The 26,017-nt window shown below is 36.1% G+C and overlaps 1 long non-coding RNA gene across 1 annotated transcript; it reads left to right on the forward strand.

The window, feature by feature from the left end:
• The first annotated feature begins 273 nt into the window (after positions 1-273).
• LOC130983126 (uncharacterized) lies at positions 274-6,716 on the forward strand. Its single transcript, XR_009087256.1, has 3 exons — positions 274-797; positions 4,253-4,847; positions 6,311-6,716. It is a non-coding gene; the product is annotated as an uncharacterized LOC130983126 (long non-coding RNA).
• Positions 6,717-26,017: the final 19,301 nt, after the last annotated feature.

The raw sequence follows: 26,017 nt of genomic DNA on the forward strand, positions 1-26,017 counted from the left end.
ACTAAAAATTCTACCACCTCCTCTGTATGTGCCTTCTTTTTTTTTTTTTTGTTTTTTCTGCGTTGTGGTGCTCCATAAGAATGAAAATAATTTCCACCCTAAAAAAACCACTTGAGGGTAAGCCTAATAACATGCTTCTCAGTGAAAGCTTCAACAACCAAAATTACATTCAAGGCCTTAACAAATTAAAATATTCAAGTTGCAGATCTATAAACCAACCAAAGCCCATAAAAGCCCCAAACCACAATAAGGATGCAACGGTCCATCCTCAGTGATAATCACACACCATCTTAATGACATAATTATCTACACTTAATCAGAACATCATCATGTGATAACTGATCAACACTGCGACAAGCACTGAAACACAGTACACTAACCCTAGCTAAGACACCGCCACTGACAACCTATATAAGAATGCAAAACTCTTCTCAACTTCACCCCTCAATTGCATTTCTTATGTTGGTTGTGATTTCTCAATAAGCGGTTCTTTGCCAATTGCTAGGTTCTTTCTTTCTCTACTATAACTCAAACCCATCCAAGTTAAGGCCTTTTCTGCTGCTGCTGCTTCTTCTTCTTCTTCTCAAATCAGAAGATGCGGAAAGGCGAAGGCCTCCGATGCTCAACTAAAAGAGAACTGGCTGTCTTCACTATCTTACCCTCTTTTGAGTGAAGATACACAGCAACACCAAAGTGATGCCTCCAACTTCAAATGGGTTCTTGGAATCGACCCTGACGTCTCTGGCGCTGTGGCGCTCTTGAAAACTCAACATTCTCATTCTGATTCTGCGCCTCAGGTATCCTTCTTCTTTTTCGTTCACGTTACGTGGCTTTCTAGGTTTTACCTTATAAGTCAGACGGAGGTGTTCCTGTAAAAGGAACAAGTGAATTCGGTTCTCAGAAGTCTGCTAGATTCCTTATATAATTTGGAAATTACCTCTGACGATGGTGGGATTCATTTTAGGGCTTTGGGTTTGAGAATTTGGTGTTTTATGCAAGAATGTATGAATCAACAATGGCCAGTGAAAAAACTTTATTATCTGCACGTTTCGGCAATGGGGATGATTCTCCCCTTTTTTTTGTTGCTTCTCTTTATAAAGATGTCTCCCCCCCTTCTCTTTCCCCTCCCCCGAAAATCTTTTGTATTTTGGTGTTTAACGTCGGAATCCATTATAAAGATGCCTTTTTTTGGGCAAGAAAAGAAAAAGGGTTTGCTTTTTTATTATGTAGTTACTTCTTGATTATCTTGGGAATGAATTGGTTTTGGACAAGTTGATTTTTCTGTGATTAAATTACGGACAATTGAGTTTTGCCATTTGATAGTTCTTGGATGCACTGTTATCTCCCTTCCAGACTTTGAATTTATTTCAATTCTACCTTGCGTAATATATGTTTGAGCCTTTTGGAAAAAGAATTTGTCGCAGAATGGTATATGATTGACTTTTACAGTATGACAAACTTAGTTGCAGAATTTTTTCAATTCTTTTGTGATGATCTTTTTTACTATGTGGATCATATAACATGTTGTCCCTTGAAAAGTTGTGTAATGATTTGTTGATGATAAAATTGTGCGATAATGTCCATGATGTTTATGACCCTAGAAAACTGAAATGTGTGGAAGGGACTTTTTCTGTTCAATTATATTGAAACGTAACCATACATGTGGCCTTATGAATTGTGATGAAGGATTTTAGTCCTTATGACCCGATAAAATCATTTTGATGAAGGATTTTAGTCCTTATGACGTGAAAGAATTGGATAAGATGATATGTGTGGCCCTACGAAATTGAATTGTGGCAAAGTATCTTAGTCCCTATGACTCAAGAAAATCGGATACAATAATATGTGGTCTTATGAAATTGAATTGTGATGAAGGATCATATTCCATATGACCTGAAAAACACAGATTTAATGATGCGTGGCACTATGACATTGGATTGTGGCAAAGGATCTTAGTCACTATGACCTGACCCGAAAATATCGGATACAATGATGTGTGGCCCTATGAAATTGAATTGGCGGTGAAGGATCCTAGTCCCTATAACCCGAGTATATTGGATATGATTGACCCTTATGTTGCAAAATGATGTTATTTGTCTTTTTTTTTACCCATGAATATTGAAGTTTGATAGTAAAATTGACCCTATGACCTTAAAATTAGGAGAAGGGTTTCTGGCTCCAAATGTGGTGAAGGATCTCTTGTCTCCAAAATACTGTTTTTTTCTCTGATGTTTCTTGTTCATGCTTTGAAATTTATCAGAACAGTAAACTGTAAAATCTGATTTTTCTGACCGCAAGTAGCTTTGCATAAGCTGCTCATTGTCAATTTGTGTTTTACAAAATTGTGTGTGCAAATAATTGCTCTTATGGAATATATTCATGTCCAAAAAAGAAAAAGGTTTGCTTTTGATTATTGGTGTTATTTTTTTATTATCTTGGGGATAAGTTAGTTTTGGAAAAGTTGGTTTTTCTTTATTTCCCCAACTATTTTTCTGTTATTAAGGACAGTTGAGTTTTGCCATTTGATAGTTTTATGGATGGACTGTTTTCTTTGTTATTTTTATGATTTGGATGCGACTCTGGACTTTGAATTTATTTTAATTCTACCTTGCACAATGTATGTTTGAGCATTTGGGAAATGAATTTGTTGCAGAGTGATATAGGATTGACTTTTACATCATGACAAATTTAGTTGCAGAGTTGTTTCAATTCTTTTGCCATGATTTTTATTACTATGTGGATCAAATAAGATGTCCGTCGAAAAAGTTGTGTAATGATTTGTTGATGGTAAAATTGTGTGATAATGTTGATGATGCTTATGATCCTAGAAAACTGAAATGTGTGGAAGGGTAATTTAATTTAGTTGGCTTTTTCTGTCCAATCATATTGAAAAGTAATGACATATGTGACCCTATGATGAAGGATCTTAGTTCCTGACCCGATAAAATTGGAATGATGATATATGTGGCCCTGCGAGATTGGATTGTGATGAAGGATCTTAGTTCGTACATGATGATATATGTGGCCTTGCGAAGTTGAATTGTGATGAAGGATCTTCAGTCCCTATGACCCGATAAAATCGGATACAATGATGTGTGGCCTTACAAAATGAAATTGTGATGAAGGGTCCCTATGACCCAAAAAAATCAGATATGATGAAGTTTGATGGTATATGTTATTTGGCTTGTTTGACCCATGAACATTGAAGTTTGATGGTTTAATTGACCTTATGACGGTGAAATATGGTGAAGGATCTTTTGGCCCCAATGTGGTTGAAATGCGGTGAAGGGATCTCTTGGCTCCAAAATAGAGTTTTCTTTATCTGATGGTGTTCTTGTTCATGTTTTGAAATTTATTAGAATATTGAACCGTGAAATCTGGCTTTTCTCATTACAAGTAACTTTGCATATATAAGCTGCTCAACCATTGAAAGATGTTATATATAAACAGAAAAGAATTGAGTGATTGAATTTATTATCAATTTGTGATGGACTTTTACAGCATGGAAACTTAGTTGCAGAGTCATTTCAATTCTTTTGTGATGTTTTTTCTGTTCACTTACTAGTACATCAAATTTAAATTTTGTCCATTGAAAATAATTGTACAATGATTTGTTTTGATGGTAAAATTGTGGGATCATGTTCATTATTCTTGTGAGCCTAGAAAAATGAAATGTTTGGAAGAGTAATATGTTTGTCCTATATGACTGCAAAATCAAATTGCGGGGATGTATGATATATCTGGCTTTTTCTATCCAACAATATTGAGATGTAATAGTATATGTGGCCTTGTGAAATTGAATTGTGATGAAGGATATTAGTCCCTATGAGTTTATAAAATTGGATATGATGGTATGCTTGACACTTACGTTGTGAAACGATGTCATCTATTATTTTTTACTCTAGAATATTGAAGTTTGATGGTATAGTTGATGATATGAAGTTGAAATGGTGAAGGATCTCCTAGTTCCACAATAGAGTTTTCTTTCTCTATTAGCACAATATAAAATTTATGAAATCTGGTTTTTCTCATGCTTGAAATTTATTCGCACTGGAATCTGGTTTTTCTCATGCAACATGTATAGGCTGTTACTTGCTTCGAGAATTGAAAGATGTCATAGATATGAGTGATTGAATTCATTGTCAATTTGTGTTGCACAAAAAAAAAGTATAGAACACATACTCTTTGAATTTGTCATTCTAATTCTCTATACTAATCTGTTGTAACATGTATGCTAATCTATGTTAATCAGTCTCATTTTGAGATTCTTTATCAATCTCAACTCAAGGGAGATGCGAGTTGGTGGAATACATGTTCACTGCAAGGAATTGTGAGACTTCCCCTGGGATGATCATATCCAAACTTTTCCTCAACTTCACTCAACTCTTAGAATGAAAGCTTGGTTCAAATATGAAATGGGAATCACATAACACTTTTGATTACGTTCGACATACACTGCAAGATAACCCTTTGGGACTTGTACGGATTTTGAAATTGCTTGCTTAGCTGAGAATGATGCCTTTCCCCATTTTTCTTGCGTATGTAGGGAATGGAAAGAGCAAGGGAAAGCTCTAGTGCTTAAGAAGAAAGTGTTCAAGTATTGATCTTCAGATTGCCAAGGAGTTGTGTTGTGTTGTTTCTGAAGCAAGAGAAATGATTGTTGAAGGGGGTTAAAAGATGGGGTCATGCATATGAAATCATGTGATGCTGTTTTAGAGTCTCAAACAATGGCCAATAATAGATCATAGCCTCCTACGTGATGCTATCAACTTATCAAGTATCAATCAAAACACTGAACTTTTCATCCAGAAGCTTTAATTCTTTTTATTCGCATTATTACTCTACAGGTACGCCATCTTATAATTATGAGACGCTTTTCTGTGGAGATTTTTTTTATGTTCTGTTTTTGAAGTTTCTTTGACCCTGTCACCAAATTGAAAATTTTGTTATGTGAAAGTTATCTGTTGTTGAAATTCAATCATTCATCTTATTATTTTCTTTCTTATACAATATGTGAAACACTTGGATTTCAATTTTATATATTGCTTGAAGAGGCTACTGAAACTTTTTCAGTTTCATCATTGTAATGCGGGTTTAATCTATTTCCTCTCATATTGTATGCATGTTTGTTTATTCTGTTTGGTTAATTGTTTCTGGAACCCTAGAATTGCACACTCTTAATTTATCAGTGTTCTAGCAATACAGTGGAATTCGTTGAACTCTTATAGATATAGAATGAAATTGAACTTCTAGATTATGAATTCTCTCACTCACTTATTGCAGCAGATAAATTTTTCTATGCAGAAACTATAGTATTTGGATTATTTATTGCAGTATTATTCTCTCTTCTGTGATTTGGAAGTTGTAGAAGTAGTTATGTGATATGTTAAGATAGAATATTACATTTTCAGACTTTGTTGCATTACTTAGTTGTGGAAAAGGAAAGTTATGGGTGTATTTGTTGCTGATTCTCAAAAAATTGCTTTGACAACTTGATTTCAGAAACTGGAAATAATTTTAATTAGAAGCTACTCTATTTAGTTTTTCCAGAAAAGGTTAATTGATTTTTTTTCTTTAATCTATACAATTATGTCAAAAATGATTTTTTTAGTGTGTATATATTACTGAATTTTTGTCAGAAAAAGCTAAAACAAACGCATCCTATATACATTTTTCATAATCCAGCTAACTTTCTTTATTAGTCAAATGAAGATCCTTATCTAGCCTGTGCAGCACCTGAGGTTTGTCATGGTGGTGCCCTTTCTCACGATTCCATCTACTATTGTTTGTACTGCCTCATATTGTAATTGTTGCACTTAAAATTACTGTTAAGTTTCTATGAATTTTAGCTACGGAGACCTTGAACATGTATAAAACTCTTTGATTTGTATTGTTTCATTGGGAAATGTGTTGACTAGGAATTTTAACTTACTTGATCATATATGCTTTAGCTGTTGTTAAAAGCAATATTTTTGGAATATCGTCTCTTGTGAACTCTTATATGGGGTGTAAGTTTCAACTGAGTTGATGCTAATTTTAAGTTCATATTTATTTTAGAATGGTTATTTTAGGTATTTGGGAACTGAATCAGTCCTTTTTTCCCTTTGTTTCCAGTTAAGCTAACTTGGGATAACTTGTTTATCAATCAGTCATTTTTTCCCTTTGTTTCCATTTTCTTATGAACACCCAAATATTTAACATGATATGATTTCACTCGTTATAGACCATAGACCACTGTGACTCCTTTTTAAATATTTATAACTCTTCCTAATTATTGTGTCCTGTCATATGGATTTGGATGTTTTATTAGCATTCATACGCTAGAATTTGGATTTTATCCATGGGCGCTCAAACACCACAAAGTGCAATGTGACAGAAAGAGACAGTACGCTGGGCGAGTCTCTCATCACCTCCATATGGCCTAAGACTACAAATTCTCTCAAAGCCTCACTTCAGTTCCACTCCTTTCTTCTCTTTCCCCTTTCCTTCATCCAATCCTTGCTAATTCCTCCTTTAGACAATCTCAAACTGATCCCTTTTCCTCACACTTCAAAAGAGAGATAGAAGAAATGCCTAGACTCACCGCACTTTCGTCACCCTTGTCTAAAAGTTAACTCCAAGGCAAGCCTTATAGTTATCCTAATTATTCCTAGGTCTCGTGGTTTCATAAATATTTTATTTGAGTTTTGGAGATTATCATGTTTTCATTTTTTCCTTTTGCCAGGAACCTTTCAATGTGGAGCTACCAAGCTCTGCATTGACATGCTCGTACGTTACTCCAAATTTCTTTTACAAGAGGAACCATGGCCCAATTCCCATCGTTGAAGATATTGAAAGGTTCCTTTTTTTTTTCTCCGTCTGTTTTATGACCTTTTCTCAGCTTAACCATAAACGGAAAAAATAAAATTAACTTTGTCTACGACTTGGTTTATGACTTACTTGGCTGAGGAGCAGGTACTCCGTTTTGGTGGAAAAGCTCAAACAGCTTTTCATGAAAGATATCAGGTTAGTGCACGGATTGATTCTATGGATTTGTCAAATAGGAATTGGTTACTGACCTGGTTATTTTCATGTGCGTTTTTTATTGCGTTTTTCACTCGTTTCGCACGTGTGTGTTTTTCGCTCGTTTCGCACGTGTGTGTTTTTTGCTTGTTTCGCATGTATGTGTTTTTTGTTCATTTCGCACGTGTGTGTTTTTTGTGTTTTTCGCCCGATTCGCATGTGTGTGTGCGTGTTTTTCGTTCGTTTCGTACGTATTTGTGTTTTTCGCTCGTTTTGCACGTGTGTATTTTTCTTGTATTTTTCTTTCGTTTCGCATGCATGTGTTTTTCTGTATTTTTCTACCTTTTCGTACGTCTGATTGTTTTTGCTCCTTTCGCACGTGTGTGTTTTTGTGTTTTTCGCTCGTTTCGCACGAGAGTGCGTATTTTTGTGTTCTTCACTCGTTTCGCACACGCGTGTTTTCACTCTTTTCGCACGTGTGCGTGTTTTTCGCTCGTTTCACACGTGTTTTTTTTATTGTTTTTCGCTCCTTTCGCACGTGCGTGTTTTTTTTGCTTGTTTCGAATGTTTGTGTTTTTTTTTGTGTTTTTCGCTCTTTGGCACATGTGCGTGTTTTTCGCTTATTTCGCATCTGTGTTTTTCGCTTCGTTTCGCACACGTGTTTATCGTTTTGCAAGTGTTTTTTTAATTTTTTTCGCAAGTTTTGCACATGTGCGTGTTTTTCGCTCGTTTCGCACTTGTGGATTTTTCGCTCGTTTCGCGCGCACGTGTTTTTTTGTGTATTTCTCTTTTCGTACATGTGCGTGTTTTTCGTTCGTTTCGCACGTGTGTTTTTCTTGTGGTTTTCACTCATTTCGTCCGTGTGCGTTTTTCGCTCGCTTCGCATTTGTGTTTGTTTTTTTATTTATTGTGTTTTTCGCTTGTTTCACACGTGGGTGTAATTTTTTTTGTGTTTTTTGTTCGTTTCGCACGTGTGTTTTTCGCTCCTTCCTCACGCATGTGTTTTTTTCATTTTTGTCCTTTTTTGCTCGTTTCACACGTGTGCGCGTTTTTCGCTTGTTTCGTACGTGTTTTTTTCGTTCGTTTCGCACGTGTGTGTTTTTTTTGGGTTTTTAGCTCGTTTCACACGCTTGCATGTTTTTCGCTCGTTTTGCATGTGTTTCTTTTTTGCTCGTTTCGCAAGTGTCTGTTTTTCGCTCGTTTCGCACGTGTGTGCTTGTTTTTTTGGGTTTTTAGCTCGTTTGGCACGTATGTGTTTTTTTCGCTCGTTTCGCACGCGTGTGGTTTGTTTTGTGTATTTTTCGCCCGTTTTGCATGTGTATGTGTGTCTTTTGTTGTTTTTTTGCTAGTTTCACAGTGTGCTTTTTGCTTGTTTCGCATGTGTTTGTGCTATGTTTTTCGCCCGTTTTGCGTGTGTGTTTTTCGCTCGTTTCGAACGTGTGCGTATTTTTTGCTCGTTTCATACGTATTTGTATTTTTCACTCGTTTCGCACGTGCGTGTTTTTTGCTCTTTTCGCACCTGTGCCTTTTTTTAGCTCGTTTTGCACGTGTTTTTTTGGGTTTTTTGCTCGTTTCACGCGTTAGTGTTTTTCGCTTGTTTCGCAAGTGTGTTTTTTTGTTATGTTTTTCGCTCCTTTCACACGTGAGTGTTTTTTTGTATTTTTTGTACGTGAGTGTTTTTCGCTCGTTTCGCATGTTTGTGTGTGTTTTAATTTTTTTTTTCTGTTTTTCGCTCGTATCGCACGTATGTGTGTTTTTTATTTTTTTGTTTTTCGCTCATTTCACACGTGTGTTTTTTTTATGTTTTTCGCTCCTTTTGCACGTGTGTTTTTTTTTTGTGCTTTTCGCTTATTTCGCTCGTGTGTGTGTTTTTCACTCATTTCGGACGTGTTTTTTGGTCATTTTGCATGTGTGTTTTTTGCTCTTATCGCACGTTCGTGTTTTTCGCTCGTTTCGCACGTGCGTGGGTTTTTGGCTCGATTCGCGCGTGCATGTATTTTCATTTTTGTGTTTTTAGCACGTTTCGCACGGGGTATGTGGTTTTTTTTGTCTTTTTTGCTAGTTTTACAGGTGATTGTATTTTTTGTTCGTTTCACTCCTGTGTTTTTTTTGGGTATTTCGTTCGTTTCGCACGTGTGTTTTTCGCTCGTTTTGCATGTGTGTGTTTTCGCTCGTTTCGCACGTGTGGTTTTTTTTTGTTTTTCGGTCATTTCGCATGCGTATGTGTGTCTGTGTGTTTCTTTTGTTGTTTTTCGCTAGTTTTACTGTGTTTTTCGCTTGATTCGCATGTGTTTTTTCACATTTTTCGCTCGTTTCGCATGTGTGTGCGTTTTTCGATCGTTTCGTACATATTTGTGATTTTCGCTCGTTTAGCACGCGTGTGTTTGTTTTTCTTCGTGTTTTTCGCTCTTTTCGCATGTCTGCGTATTTTTCGCTCGTTTCACACGTGTGTGAACTTGTGCGTGTTTTTCGCTCGTTTTGTACGTATTTGTATTTTTCGCTCGTTTCGCATGTGCGTGTTTTTTTTTGTTTTTGCCTCTTTTCGCACGTCTGCGTGTTTTTTGCTCGTTTCACACGTGTACGTGTGTTTCTGTGTGGCTCTTTTGTTGTTTTTCGCTAGTTTCAAAATGTGTGTTTTCTGCTTGTTTCGAATGTGTTTGTATGTTTTTTTTTCTGTTTTTCGCCCGTTTCTCATTTGTGTGCGTGTTTTTCGTTCGTTTCATACGTATTTGTGTTTTTCCTCGTTTCGCACGTGTGTATTTTTCTTGTATTTTTTGCTCCTTTTGCATGCGGGTGTGTTTTTCGCTCTTTTCGCACGTCTATGTGTTTTCGCTCATTTCGCACGTGTATTTGTTTTTGTCTTTTTTTCTCGTTTCGAACGGGTGCGTGTTTATCGCTCGTTTTGCACGCACGTGTGTTTTTTTATTTTTTGTTGCGTTTTTCGCTCCTTTTGCACGTGTGTTTTTTTTTTGTATTTTTTGCTCGCTTCGCACGTGTGCGTATTTTTCGCTCGTTTCGCATGTTTGTGTTTTTTATTTTTTTGTGTGTTTTACGCTCGTTTGGCACGTATGCCTGTATTTCGCACCTGTGTATTTTTTGCTCGTTTCGCACACGTGTGTTTATCGTTTCGCACGTATGTTTTCTTTTTATTTTTTTGTTTTTCGCAAGTTTCGCACAAGTGCGTGTTTTTTGCTCGTTCCGCGCGCACGTGTGTTTTTTTTGTGATTTTTTCTCTTTTCGCACGTGTGCGTGTTTTTCGTTCGTTTTGCACCTGTGTGTTTTTCGCTTGATTCGTACGTGTGTTTTTTTTTTGTCATTTTCACTCATTTCGTCCGTGCGCGTTTTTCGTTCGCTTCACACTTGTGCGTTTGTTTTTTTATTTATTTTTTTATGTTTTTCGCTCGTTTCACATGTGTGTGTAATTTTGTGTTTTTCGCTGATTTCGAACGTGTTTCTTAATTTTTGTGTTTTTCGTTCGTTTCGCACGTGTGTTTGTGTTTTTCGCTGGTTTCGCACGTGTGCGTGTTTTTTCACTCGTTTCGTACGCGTGTGTTTTTCACTTGTTTAGCACGTATGTGTGTTTTTTTTTTGGGTTTTTAGCGTGTTTCACATGTTTGTGTGTGTTTTGCTCGTTTCGCACGTGTGTTTGTTTTTTGCTCGTTTCGCAAGTGTGTCTGTTTTTTGCTCGTTTCGCACGTGTGTGTGCTTGTTTTTTTGGGTTTTTAGCTCGTTTCGCAGTATGCGTGTTTTTCGCTCGTTTGGCACGTATGTGTTTTTTCGCTCGTTTCGCACGCGTGGTTTGTTGTGTGTTTTTCGCTCGTTTCGCACGTATATGTGTGTGTCTGTGTTTCTTTTGCTTTTTTTGCTAGTTTCACAATGTCTTTTTCGCTTGTTTCGCATGTGTTTTGTGTGTTTTTTTTTATGTTTTTCGCTCGTTTTGCATGTGTGCGTATTTTTCGTTCGTTTCGTACATATTTGTGTTTTTCGCTCGTTTCGCACGCGTGTGTTTTTCTCTGTGTTTTTCGCTTGTTTCGCACGTCTGCGTGTTTTTCGCCCGTTTCGCACATGTGGGCAAGTGTTTTTTTTGTGTTTTTTACTCGTTTCGTACGTATTTGTATTTTTCGTTCGTTTCGCACGAGTGTGTGTATTGTTTTGTGTTTTTCACTCGTTTTGCACATGCGTGTGTGTTTTTCGCTCTTTTCGTACGTGTGTGTGCTTGTTTTTTTGGGTTTTTAACTCGTTTCGCACGTATGCGTGTTTTTCACCCGTTTCGCACGTGTGTGCGAGTGTTTTTTTTGTGTTTTTTGCTCGTTTCGAACGTATATGTATTTTTCAATCGTTTCGTACGAGTGCGTGTATTTTTTTGTGTTTTTCCTCGTTTTGCACGTGCGTGTGTATTTTTCTTTGTGTTTTTCGCTCTTTTCGCACGTGTGCGTATTTTTCGCTCTTTTCGCATGTGTTTTTTTGGGGTTTTTGCTTGTTTCGAGCATTAGTGTTTTTCGCTCGTTTCGCAAGTGTGTTTTTTATATTTTTTTGTTATGTTTTTTTGTTCCTTTCACACGTGAGTGTTTTTTTGTTTTTTCGCTCGTTTCTTACGTGTATGTGTTTTTCGCTCGTTTCGAATGTTTGTGTGTTTTTAATTTTCTTTTTTTCTGTTTTTTGCTCGTTTCGCACGTATGCGTGTTTTTCGCTCGTTTCGAATGTTTGTGTGTTTTTAATTTTCGAATGTTTCGCACGTATGCGTGTTTTTCACGCCTGTGTGTGCTTTTTTTATTTTTTTTCGGTCGTTTCGCACGTGAGTTTTTCGCTCGCTTCGCGCATGTGTGATTTTTTATTTTTGTGTTATGTTTTTCACTCCTTTCGCACATGTGTATGTTTTTTTTTTTGTATTTTTCGCTTGTTTCGCACGCGTATGTATTTTTCGCTCGTTTCACATGTGTGTGTGTATTTTTTTTTGTGCTTTTCGTTCATTTCGCTCGTGTGTTTTTCACTCATTTCGCACATGTGTGTGTTTTTCGCTCGTTTTGCACCTGTCCGTGTTTTTCGCTGCTTTTGCACGCATGTGGGTTTTTAGCTCGATTCGCGCGCGCATGTTTTTTCATTTTTGTATTTTTCGCACGGAGTATGTGGTTTTTTTTGTTTTTCGCTCGTTTTACATATGTTTGTATTTTTTGTTCCTTTCGCACCTGTCTGTTTTTGTTTAGTTTTTCGCTCGTTTCGCACGTGCGTGTTTTTTGCTCGTTTGCATATGTGCGTGTTTTCCTTCGTTTCGCATTTGTGTGTATTTTTTGCTCGTTTCGCACGTGTGGGTTTTTTTGTTTTTCGGTCATTTCGCATGCGTATGTGTGTGTCTGTGTGTTTCTTTTGTTTTTTTCACTAGTTTCACCGTGTGTTTTTCGCTTGTTTTGCATGTGTTTTTGCGTGTTTTTTCATGTTTTTCGCTCGTTTCGCATGTGTGTGCATTTTTCGTTCGTTTCGTACATATTTGTGTTTTTTGCTCGTTTCGCACGCGTGTGTGTGTTTTCCTTCGTGTTTTTCGCTCTTTTCGCACCTCTGCGTATTTTCCGCTCGTTTCACACGTGTGTGTTTTTTTGTGTGTTTTTCACTCGTTTCAAACGTGTGTGTTTTTTGCTTGTTTCGCATGTGTTTGTGTGTTTTTTTCTGTTTTTCGCCCGTTTTGCATTTGTGTGCGTGTTTTTCGTTTGTTTTGTACGTATTTGTGTTTTTCGCTCATTTCGCACGTGTGTATTTTTCTTGTATTTTTCGCTCGTTTCGCATGCGCGTTTGTTTTTCTTTGTGTTTTTCGCTTTTTTCGCACGTCTACGTGTTTTCGCTCGTTTCGCACGTGTATGTGTGTTTTTTGTGTGTTTTTTGCTCGTTTCGAAAAGGTGCATGTTTTTCGCTCGTTTCGCACGAGAGTGCGTATTTTTGTGATCCTCACTCGTTTCGCACGCCCGTGTTTTTCTGTGTTTTTCGCTCTTTTCGCATGTGTGCGTGTTTTTTGCTCGTTTCACACGTGTGTTTTTTTTATTTTTTTACGTTTTTCGCTCCTTTCGCACGTGTGTTTTATTGTATTTTTTGCTCGCTTTGCACGTGTGCGTATTTTTCGCTCATTTCGCATGTTTGTGTTTTTTTTATTTTTTTATGTTTTACGCTCGTTTGGCACGTATGCCTGTTTTTCGCTCGTTTCGCACGTGTGTGTTTATCGTTTCGCACGTATGTTTTCTTTTTATTTTTTTCTTTTTCACAAGTTTCGCACATGTGCGTGTTTTTTGCTCATTTCGCACTTGTGGATATATCGCTCGTTTCGCGCGCACATGTGTTTTTTTGTGATTTTTTCTCTTTTCGCACGTGTGCGTGTTTTTTGTTCGTTTTGCGCGTGCGCGTGTTTTTCGTTCGTTTCGCACGCGCGTGTTTTTGGCTCTTTTCGCACCTGTGCGTATTTTTCGCTCGTTTCACACGTGGTTTTTTTATATTTTGTTATGTTTTTCGCTCCTTTCGCACGTGTGTTTGTTTTTGTATTTTTCGCTCGTTTCGCACGTGTATGTATTTTTCGCTCGTTTCGCATGTTTGTGTTTTTTTATTTTTTATGTGTTTTACGCTCGTTTAGCACGTATGCGTGTTTTTCGCTCGTTTTGCACACGTGTGTGTTTATCGTTTCGCTCGAGTGATTTTTTTATTTTTTGTTTTTCGCAAGTTTCGCACATGTGCGTGTTTTTTGCTCGTTTCGCACTTGTCGATTTTTCGCTCGCTTCGCGCGCGCGTGTCTTTTTTTGTGATTTTTTCTCTTTTCACACGTGTGCGTGTTTTTCGTTCGTTTTGCACGTGTGCATGTTTTTCGTTCGTTTCGCACGCTCGTGTTTTTCGCTCTTTTCGCACGTGTGCGTATTTTTCACTCGTTTCACACGTGTGTTTTTTTAATTTTTTTTATGTTTTTCGCTCCTTTCGCACGTGTGTTCATTTTTGTATTTTTTGCTCGTTTCGCATGTTTGTGTTTTTTTTATTTTTTTTGCGTTTTATGCTCGTTTAGCACGTATGCGTGTTTTTCGCTTATTTAGCACTTGTGTGTTTTTCGCTCGTTTCATACACGTGTGTGTTTATCGTTTCGCTCGTGTGTTTTTTTTTATTCTTTTGTTTTTCGCATGTTTCGCACATGTGCGTGTTTTTTGCTCGTTTCGAACTTGTGGATATTTCGCTCGTTTCGCGCGCACGTGTGCGTTTTTCGCTTGTTCGTACGTGTGCTTTTTTTGTCCTTTTTGCTCATTTCATCCGTGTGCGTTTTTCGCTTGTTTCACACGTGTGTGTAATTTTTTTGTTTTTCTTTCGTTTCGCACGTGTGTATTTTTCGCTGGTTTCGCATGTGTGTTTCTTAATTTTTTTTTGTGTTTTTCGTTCGTTTCGCACGTGTGTTTTTGTGATTTTCGTTGGCTTCGCACGTGTGCGTGTTTTTCACTCGTTTTGCACGTGTGTGTTTTTTCGTTCCTTCCGCACGTGTGTGTGTTTTTTTCATTTTTGTGCTTTTTTGCTCGTTTCGCACATGTGCGTGTTTTTCGCTCGTTTTGTACGTGTCTGTGTGTTTTTCGCTTGTTTCGCACGTGTGTGTGTTTTTTTTTGGTTTTTAGCTCGTTTCATGTGTTTGCGTATTTTTCGCTCGTTTCGCACATGAGTTTGTTTTTCGCTCGTTTCGCAAGTGTGTCTGTTTTTCGCTCGTTTCGCACGTGTGTGCTTTTTTTTGGGTTTTTAGCTCGTTTCGAACGTATGCGTGTTTTTTGCTCGTTTGACACGTATGTGTTTTTTCGCTCGTTTCGCACGCGTGTGGTTTGTTTTGTGTGTTTTTCGCTCGTTTCGCACGTGTATGTGTGTGTCTGTGTTTCTTTTGTTGTTTTTTGCTAGTTTCACAGTGTGTTTTTTGCTTGTTTTGCATGCGTTTTTGGGTATTTTTTATGTTTTTCGCTTGTTTTGCATGTGTGTGCGTGTTTTTCGTTCGTTTCGTACATATTTGTGTTTTTCGCTCGTTTCGCACGTGCATGTGTTTTTCTTTGTGTTTTTTGCTCTTTCCGCATGTCTGCGTGTTTTTCGCTCGTTTCACACATGTGTGTTTTTTTTTGTGTTTGCCGCTCGTTTCGTATGTATTTGTATTTTTCGCTCGTTTCGCAGGAGTGTGTGTATTTTTTTGTGTTTTTTTGTATGTTTTGCTCGTTTCGCGCGTGTTAGTCTTTTTCACTTGTTTCGAAAGTGTGTGTTTTTCGCTCGTTTCGCACGTATGTTTTTTTGTGTTTTTTGCTCGTTTCGCACGTGTTAGTGTTTTTCGCTTGTTTCGCACGTTTGTTTTTTTATTTTTTTTGTTATGTTTTTCTCTCCTTTCGCACGTGTGTATGTTTTTTTTTATATTTTTTGCTCGTTTTGCACGTGTTTGTTTTTCGCTCGTTTCACATGTGTGTGCGTTTTTTTAATTCTTTAAGTTTTTTGTTTTTCGCTCGTTTCGCACGTATGCGTGTTTTTCGCTCATTTCGCTCTTGTGTGTGTTTTTGCTCGTTTCGCACGCGTGTGTTTTTAATCGTTTTGCACCTGTGTTTTTTTTCACTCGTTTCGAACGTGTGTTCTTGGCTCGCTTCACACGTGCATTTTTTTATTTTTTGTTATGTTTTTCACTCCTTTCGCACGTGTGTATGTTTTTTTTGTGTTTTTCGCTCGTTTCGCACGCGTATGTTTTTTGCTCGTTTCGCATGTGTGTATGTCTTTTTTATTTTTTTCTTCTTTTCGCTCATGTCGCTCGTGTGTGTATTTTCCGCTCATTTCGCATGTGTGTGTCATTTTTATCGTTTCGCACCTATGTTTTTTTTATTTTTTTTGTTTTTCGCTAGTTTCGCACATGTGCGTGTTTTTCGCTTGATTCGCACGCGTGTGGGTTTTTCACTTGATTCGCGCGCGCGTGTTTTTCATTTTTGTGTTTTTCGCTCGTTTTTCTTGGGGGTATGTGGTTTCTTATTTGTGTTTTTCGCTCGTTTTACGTGTCTGTTTTTTTTTTGTTTTTCGCTCGTTTCGCACATGTGCGTGTTTTTCGCTCGTTTTACATATGTCTGTGTTTTCACTCGATTCGCACTTGTGTGTGTTTTTCGCTCGTTTTGCATGTGTGTATTTTTTTAATGTGTTTTTCGCTCGTTTCTCACGTGCGAAACGAGCGAAAAACACAAAAAAATAAAATAATCACAAAAAGCACTCAAACGTACGAAACGAACGAAAAGACACACACGTGCGAAACGAGCATAAAACACGCACATTCGAAACGAGTGAAATACACGCACACGTGTGAAATGGGCGAAAAACACAAAAGAAATAAAAACACACACACACTCGTGCGAAACGAGCGAAAAATTCACACAAGTGCGAAACGAACGGAAAACACACACACGTGCGAAAGAAGCGGAAAAAACACACAGACGTGCGAAACGAGCAACAAACACAAAAAAAAATAAAATAAAATAAAATAATAACAAAAAAACAGACACGTGCAAAACGAGCAAAAAACACGCACATGTGCGAAAAGACCGGAAAAGACAAAAAAAGCACATAGACGTGCGAAATGAGCGAAACACACGCACACGTGCGAAACAAGAGAAAATCACACACACGTACGAAACGGGCGGAAAAAACACACACCAGTGCGAAATGAACGAAAAAGAAAACACACACACACGTGCGAAACATGTGAAAAAAAACACACACGTACACAAGTGCGAAATGAACGGAAAAAAAAACACACACACACACGTGCATAATGAGCGAAAAACACACACACACATGCAAAACGAGCGAAAAACACCCAAAAAATTAAAAAATAAAAAAATACAAAAAAACATACACGTGCGAAACGAGTGAAATATACGCACAGGTGCGAAACGAGCAAAAAACAGAAAAATAACAAATAAAATGAAATAAAATAATCACAAAAAACACACAAACGTACGAAATGAACGAAAAACACGCACACGTGCAAAACGAGCGAAAAATATACACAAGTTCGAAACGAGCGAAAAACACAAAAAAATAAAAAAAACTCACACACCCCCGAGTGAAACGAGCGAAAAACACGCATAAGTGCAAAACGAGCGAAAAACACAAAAAAAAATAAAAACACACGCACACACTCATGCGAAACGAGCGAAAAATACACACAAGTGCGAAACGAATGGAAAACACACGCGTGCGAAAGTAGCAGAAAAAAACACACACACTTACGTGCGAAACGAGCGAAAAAGACGCAGACGTGCAGAACGAGCAACAAACACAATAAAATAAAATAAAATAAAATAATAACAAAAAAACGCACACGTGCCAAACGAGCGAAAAACACGCACATGTGTGAAACGAGCGAAAAAGACAAAAAAACACATACACGTGCGAAATGAGCGAAAAATATGCACACGTTCGAAACGAGAGAAAATCACACACACGTACGAAACGTGCGGAAAAAAACACACATACAACTGCGAAATGAACGAAAAAGAAAATACACACACGTGCGAAATGTGTGAAAAAATCACACTCACACAAGTGCGAAATGAACGAAAAAGAAAACACACACACGTGCGAAACGAGCGAAAAACACAAAAAAAAACACCCACACACACCCACACACGTGTGAAACGAGCGAAAATTACACACACATGCAAAATGAATGAAAAACACAAAAAAAAACCATAGACACACACGTGCGAAACTAGCGAAAAACATACACACGTTCGAAACGAGTGAAAAACATACCGACGTTTGAAATGAGTGAAAAATACAAAAAAATAAAAAAAACACATACACACACCCGTGCGAAACGAGCGAAAACACGCATAAGTGCGAAACGAGCGAAAAATACAGAAAAATAAAAATAAAATAAAATAATATAATCACAAAAAACATACAAACGTACGAAACGAACGAAAAGACACGCACATGTGCGAAACGAGCGAAATACAAAAAAAGCACATGCACTCACCCACCCACAAACGTGTAAAATGAGAAAAAATCACACACACGTGCGAAACGAGCGAAAACACAAAAAACACGGACACGCGTGCGAAACGAGCGAAAAATACAAAAAAATAGAAGACACACATGTGCGGAACGAGCAAAAACAAAACACAGACACACATCCGAAACGAGCAAAAAATACAAAAAAAACACAGACACACACGTGCAAAACAAGAGAAAAACACACACATGTTTGAAACGAGCGAAAGACACGCACACGTGCGAAACGAGTAAAAAACACAAAAAAAACACACACACACACACACTCGTGCAAAACGAGCGAAAAATACACATAAGTGCAAAATGAGCGGAAAACACACACATACGTGCGAAACGAGCGAAAAATACGCAGTCGTGCGGAACGAGTGACAAACACAAGAAAAAATAAAATAGAATAAAATAATAACAAAAAACACCCACGTGCCAAACGAGCGAAAAACACACACATGTGCGAAACGAGTGAAAAAAAACAAAAAAAAAAGCACACACGCGTGCGAAACGAGCAAAAACACAAAAAATTAAAGTTAGAAAACTTAAAAGATCACAAACACACACACACGTGTGAATCGAGTGAAAAATACGTACACGTTCGAAATGAGCGAAAAACTCAAACTAAAAACACACACGCGCGCAAGGCGAGCAAAAAACACACACGTGCGAAAGGAGCGAAAAAATGCACACGTGCGAGACGAGACAAAAACAAACGTAGACACACAAACACACACCCACCCACTCACGTGTGAAACAAGCGAAAATCACACACACGTGCGAAACGAGCGAAAAACACAAAAAAACACAGACACACACTTGCGAAACGATCGAAAAAACAAAAAAATAACAAGACACACACACGTGCGGAACGAGAAAAACGAGCGAAAAACAACACAAAACACAAACACACATACGAAACGGGCAAAAAATACAAAAAAAAAACACAGACACACACGTGCAAAACAAAAGAAAAACACACATGTTCGAAACGAGCGAAAGACACGCACACGTGCGAAATGAGCAAAAAACACAAAAAAAATAAAAGCACACACACTCGTGCGAAACGAGTGAAAAATATGCACACATGCAAAACGAGCGGAAAACACAAAATAAAAACACACACGTGCAAGACGAGCGAAAAACACACACACGTGCAAAAGGAGCGAAAAAATGCACACATGGGAAGCGAGCCAAAAACAAAAGTAGACACACATACACCCACCCACTCACGTGTGAAACAAGCGAAAATTACACACACGTGCAAAATGAGCGAAAGACACAAAAAACACAGACATACATGTGCGAAACGACCGAAAAATACAAAATAAATAAAAAGACACACGTGCGGAACGAGCGAAACCAGAAAAAAAAACAAAACAAAACACAGACACAAATACAAAACGAGCAAAAAATACAAAAAACAGACACACGTGTGAAACAAGAGAAAAACACACACGTTCAAAACGAGCAAAAAACACAAAAAAATAAAAACAGACACACACTCGTACGAAACGAGTGAAAAATACACACAAGTGCGAAATGAACGGAAAACACACACACGTGTGAAAGTAGCGGATAAAAAACACACACACATACGTGCGAAACGAGCGAAAAATAAAGATGGAATCGAGCGAAAAATACGCAGACATGCGGAACGAGCGACAAACACAAAAAAAAAATAAAATAAAATAATAACAAAAACACACACACCTGCCAAACGAGCGAAAAAAACACACACGTGCGAAACGAGAGAAAATCACACATGTACGAAACGTCCGAAAAAAATCACACACACAAGTGCGAAATGAACGAAAAAGAAAACACACACACGTGCGAAACGTGTGAAAAAACACACACACACAAGTGCAAAATGAACAAAAAAGAAAACACACGTCCGAAACGAGCGAAAAACACATAAAAAATTAAAAAATAAAAAATTACAAAAAAAACACACACATGTGCGAAACGAGGGAAATACACGCACAGGTGCGAAACAAGCAAAAAACACAAAAATAAAAAATAAAATAAAATAAAATAATCACAAAAAAAACACACAAACGTACGAAACGAACGCAAAACACGCACACGTGCGAAACGAGCGAAAAATACAAAAAACACACACACACACATGACAAATGAATGAAAAACACAAAAAAAACCATAGACACACACTTGCGAAACGAGCGAAAAACATACAAACGTTCGAAACGAGCGAAAAACACAAAAAAATAAAAGCACACACACACCCACACCCGTACGAAACGAGCGAAAAACACGCATAAGTGCGAAACGAGCGAAAAACACGAAAAAATAAAAATAAAATAATCACAAAAAACAAATAAATGTACGAAACGAACGAAAAAAACACGCACACGTGTGAAACGAGCGAAAATCACACACACGTGCGAAACGAGTGAAATACATGCACACGTGCGAAACGAGCGAAAAACACGCACACGTGCGAAACGAACGAAAAATACGCATACGTGCGAAACGAGAGAAAATCACACACACGTACGAAACGTGCGAAAAAAATCACACACACGATTGCGAAATGAATGAAAAAGAAAACACACACACATGCGAAACGTGTGAAAAAAACACACACACACAAGTGTGAAATGAACGAAAACGAAAACATACACACGTGCGAAACGAGTGAAAAATACACAAAAAATTAAAAAATAAAAAAATTACAAAAAAAACACACATGTGCGAAACGAACGAAATACACGCACAGGTGCGAAACGAGCGAAAAACACAAAAATAAAAAATAAAATAGAATAAAATAATCACAAAAAATACACAAACGTACGAAATGAACGAAAAACACGCACACGTGCGAAACGAGCAAAAAACACAAAAAAAATACACACACACCCACCTACACACATGTGAAATGAATGAAAAACACACATGCAAAATGAATGAAAAACACAAAAAAAAATCCATAGACACACGTGCGAAACGAGCGAAAAACATAAAAAAATAGACACACGTGCAAAACGAGTGAAAAACACAAAAAAATAAAAAATAAAGTTAAAAAATTAAAAAAACACACACACGTGTGAAACGAGTGAAAAATACGTACACGTGCGAAATGAGCAAAAAACACACACGTGTGAGACGAGCGAGAAACACGCACACGTGCAAAGCAAGCGAATAGCAAAAATAAAAACACACACATACACACGCACACACAGATGTGCGAAACGAGCGAAAAATACACGCACGTGCGAAACGAGCGAAAAAAACACACACGTGCGAAACGAGCGAAAAACACGCACACATGCGAAATGAGCGAAAAACAGAAAAAAAAACACACACTTGCAATACGAGCGAAAAAGACACATAGGTGCGAAAGAAGCGAAAAACACGCATACTTGCGAATGAGAAAAAAACACACACACAGGTGCGAAACGAGCGAAAAACACACACACGTACGAAACGAGCGAAAAACACGCACACGTGCGAAACGAGCGGAAAAAAACATACACACACATGTGCGAAATGAACCAAAAACAAAACACACACATGTGACTTTGCCAAATTTTACAATCATGCGTACGTATGAGGCATGCGTACGCATGAAAAGCCAAGTTTTGTAGGTACATGTATGCAACGATGTTGACGTGTACGTGAGCACCCTACTCACGTACGCGGGAGATGCTCATGTACACGAGTTTGTCAGGATTACACCCGTGCAAACGCAGGGATGGCATACGTACGCATGACCACCCTGTTTTAGAAAAAAGTTGTATTTTGAAGTTTTAAACCTATTCTCTAGCCTCCCAAACCTCTTTAAAACTTGTTTATAGTCTGTTAGCAAGTTTGTAAGTTTTAGAATGAAGACGAATATGTTAATTAAGTTAAGGGTATATTGGGGTGGATATGCGAAGATATAACTGAATTAATGAAGTTTTGGTAATGTTAAATAAGAAGTGATTGATAAATATGATGATGATAATGATGAATTGCAAATTCAATGAGAGATGGATTGATGATGATTGAATTTGAATGAAGGATGATGAGGGTTGATATTAAAGTATGATATTTGAATGAATTGAATGCTATTGAGGTATATGTGACCGGGTAAGATGCAAGGGCGTTACCCACCTACTCTGGTATGAGTTAAGACTCTAGATAAGACGCAATGGCATTGTCCACTTGCTCCGGATAAGAGTTTGAGACTTCGGGATAAGAGGTAAGGGTTGAGTTCTGTCGCCGCTTGCTCCGGGTCAAGAATTGTAACACTGCTGGGTACGAGACAAGAGTAAGGTTGTCCCTTTGTTCCAGGTACGCGGGTAAGATGTAAGGGTTAAGGTTTGGTCTCACTTGCTCCGTGTTTGGTGTTCTATCCAGGGTTAGCTACCGGACATATTGGGTTTGACTTTATAACTGACAAATTAGACTCATCAACCATAGGTCAGTCATGCATCATGTGCATTTGTGTGGTTTGTTTGAGTATGTTTTGTTTTGGCTTGCCTAATTATTTAACTGTAATTAATTGCTACTTGTCTTATTTGCTATACTTGTTATCCATAATTGTATTTTCCTTGATTGTATTGTATGTGTTTGCAACTGTGAGATCTCTCATGCTGGCAGAGGTGATGCTGAGGGTAGTTTCACCGGTGATTCGGATGGTTGGAGAAGACAGAAAGTGAATTGTAGGGTTAAAGTTAGATTAGAACTTGAAAACCTTAGATAATTTTACCTAATTTCTGGTTTAGTTGGATCTTAAGTTTGAATCTGAGTGTTGGAGTTCTAGAATTACCTTTGACTTTTTCGGGATCTTTTATATTAACTATGCAGGCACCTTTACCATACTGAGAACCCCCGATTCTCATTTCATACATATATTGTTGTTTTCATATGCAGATCAGGAGGCACCGCACTGAGCACTCTGGAGACCTTTCGGAAACGAAGAGCTATATTTTAGATTTATCATTTGGTTTCTACTTGTATATATATGTACATAGTTGTTCTCTGCACTTTGTGTATATATATACTCCGACCAGCCTTAACTTTGCAGGTTGAGCCTGGAGTTTGTTATTTGTATCTCTGGAACTATCTTAATATATATATATATATATATATATATATATATATATATATATATATATATATATATATATATATATATATATATATATATATATATATATATATATATATATATATATATATATGTATATATGTATATATATATATATGTATATATATATGTATGTATGTATGTATATTATTCTTTCCGTTCAATTTTATCTATCTTTCTGCGTTGATCCGATCGTGAGTGATGCGCTTTTCTGTTGGTGTTTCGTTTAACTTTTTCTTTCAAGACTCTTAGTTAAACTTCTCTCTCTCTCTCTCTCTGTATATATATATATATATATAATTGATCATAATCACATTAGCTATTTCATATTATATGACTTATATATGTGATCTCATTTATTGTTATAAATGCTAATGGAATAAGTCATTATTACTTTTGATTTAAAATTAAATGAGAATAAAATCAGAGATATTATTTTATTTAGGCTTTAGGGTTTAATGGGTGTCACACTCAAATATAAATAATGACTTCAGGGTTTTGGTTTCTAATACATCAAAGCCGCTTCTGTAGTTCTTTTTCCATCAGAGGAGTTGCAATTCAGTCCTATCAGGGATACAGAAAGCTTTGGTTGAGGAAGATCAAATAACTGAATTCTTTCAATCATGTTCACAAATTCAGGTACGGTTCTGCGCTCTCAATTATCTCTTTCTTAATTATTTAACATGGATGATATTGGGGTTAAGGAATTCTAAGAATTTTCAAACAAGTTAAAATAGTATCTCTGATTTTATTCTCATTTAATTACAAATCAAAAGTAATAATGACTTATTCTTTTAGAATTTATAATAATAAATGAGATCACATATATAAGTAATATAATATGAAATGATCAATGTAATTTTGATCAATTGTATATGTATTGCCCATAAGATCAGATTAGAAAATTATAATTTTCTAACATTATTATCACTCAAGTTTAAGATGCACAATAAATAAGACTTTTGAAGTGGGAAAAAATAGATTTGTTATTTTACGACACATGGTGAAGTTCAAAATTGAAACTCAGATTTGGATAGTATATATAACAATGACTATTTATAATTTTATTGGAAGATATTTAAAATAGATAATGAAATCAACTAATGTGAATATGTAAACATTCTTGATGTAGAAGATGATAGTTTATGTTGGTGAAAATTATTATTAAACTTTAACTGTTAACACTTTTACAGAAATAAATCGTATTCGAGACTCGATTAGAAATTAAATTATTAATTATATACAATAGAAATAATGATGTTTTTATATATTAATTTTGTATAACATATTATATTATCTTTTATGTACTTTATTAGTATTTTGTCCTTTAATTTAATATTTATTACACTAATATGTTAAACTATAAGCTTATTCATATATTATTTCTATTTTTGATATAAAGTATCAATTTTTATATGTTATTTTTTATTTAATAATAAATATCAATTTTTACTATAAAATTAATTAATAAAATATATTTAAATAATTAAAATAAAATGATAAAATAATATAAAAATATTATTTAAATTAATATCTTTTATAACAATTTTTTATGTAAAAATAATTTAGAGCATTGCAAATAATATTTATTTTATTATTTTATTTTGATATAAAAATTATCAAACATAAATTACATTAACTCAAATTTATTTTTTATTAAAATTAAATTTAAAAAATTAATTTAATACAAATTTTCGTTTATAAACTTTAATTCAACACACATTTTATCATTGATAAATTTATTAGCATTCTAAATATTTATAAATAAAAATAATAATTTACTCTCTTAAAATTTATACTCCACTTTATTAAAATACACTTTTTTAAAAAAAAATTATAGACCCGTCCCCTGCTCCCATTAAAATTCACAAATTTTGTGGTGTGAATTGGAGGCTAAAATTTTTAGATATAGATAATTTTAGTGTAAAATACGATAATATTTAATTATTTTAATATTTTACATTATTATGATAGTAGTGCAAAATAGGGGTGTACATGAATCGAGTCACACCGAGTTTGGCCTAACCCAAATTCGACCTTAAACCCGACGAAACCTATGCATCTTTAGGTCGGGTAAAAATCGGGTGAAAATTGGGTCTTTAGCATGTAAAAATCACCTAATCTTCAACTATGATTTCACAATTCACATAGTAAAATTCACTTAGAAAAATATAACAAGAACCAACCATTCTCTAAAATTAAAGTATAACCACAATCAATACTAATATTGTCTAATAACACCAAATATTTAAATCAATATAAATAACACAATATTATGCATTAGTCTAAAGTCTTGTACATTTTAAACATAAAACATTAACTTATAGCCTTATAATGACTAATAACACAAAATATTAAGGTTTACAATACTTAAATTTCATATAAGAATAGTCATCATCCATCACTAATAACACAAAATATTAATTGTGTACGATGACCGGGCCACCGGGCCAAGTTCGGGTGACCCGAGCTATGGTCCGGACCCGACCCGAAATAATGACCGGGTCTATTTTTGATACCCTTACCCGTCTCTAGACCCGATAAAATCACACCAAATTAGCCCCTAAAAAATTTGAGGTCGGGCCGGGCCTTCAGGTCGGGTCAGATCTTCGGACCGGACCATGAACACCCCTAATATAAAATATTACTAACGTTTTGTAAAAAAATATTTTTTTAATTATAAAAAGACAACGTCACTAACGTTTTATAAAAATAATGTTCTTTTAATTATATAAAGAAAAAATGTCATTGACATTTTGTAAATACCCACAACAATATATAATACATAGTTTAGATATCTTTAAAGATTTTACCGCTCATAATCTAATATACAAAAATAAAAGTCGGCGAGTTGGACAGAATTTTTTAGTTTGATGAGTTTCTTAAGTTATTTACTAATTTATT

The sequence above is a fragment of the Arachis stenosperma genome, chromosome 5, assembly GCF_014773155.1.
Source record: "Arachis stenosperma cultivar V10309 chromosome 5, arast.V10309.gnm1.PFL2, whole genome shotgun sequence".
Taxonomy (NCBI): Eukaryota; Viridiplantae; Streptophyta; class Magnoliopsida; order Fabales; family Fabaceae; genus Arachis; species Arachis stenosperma.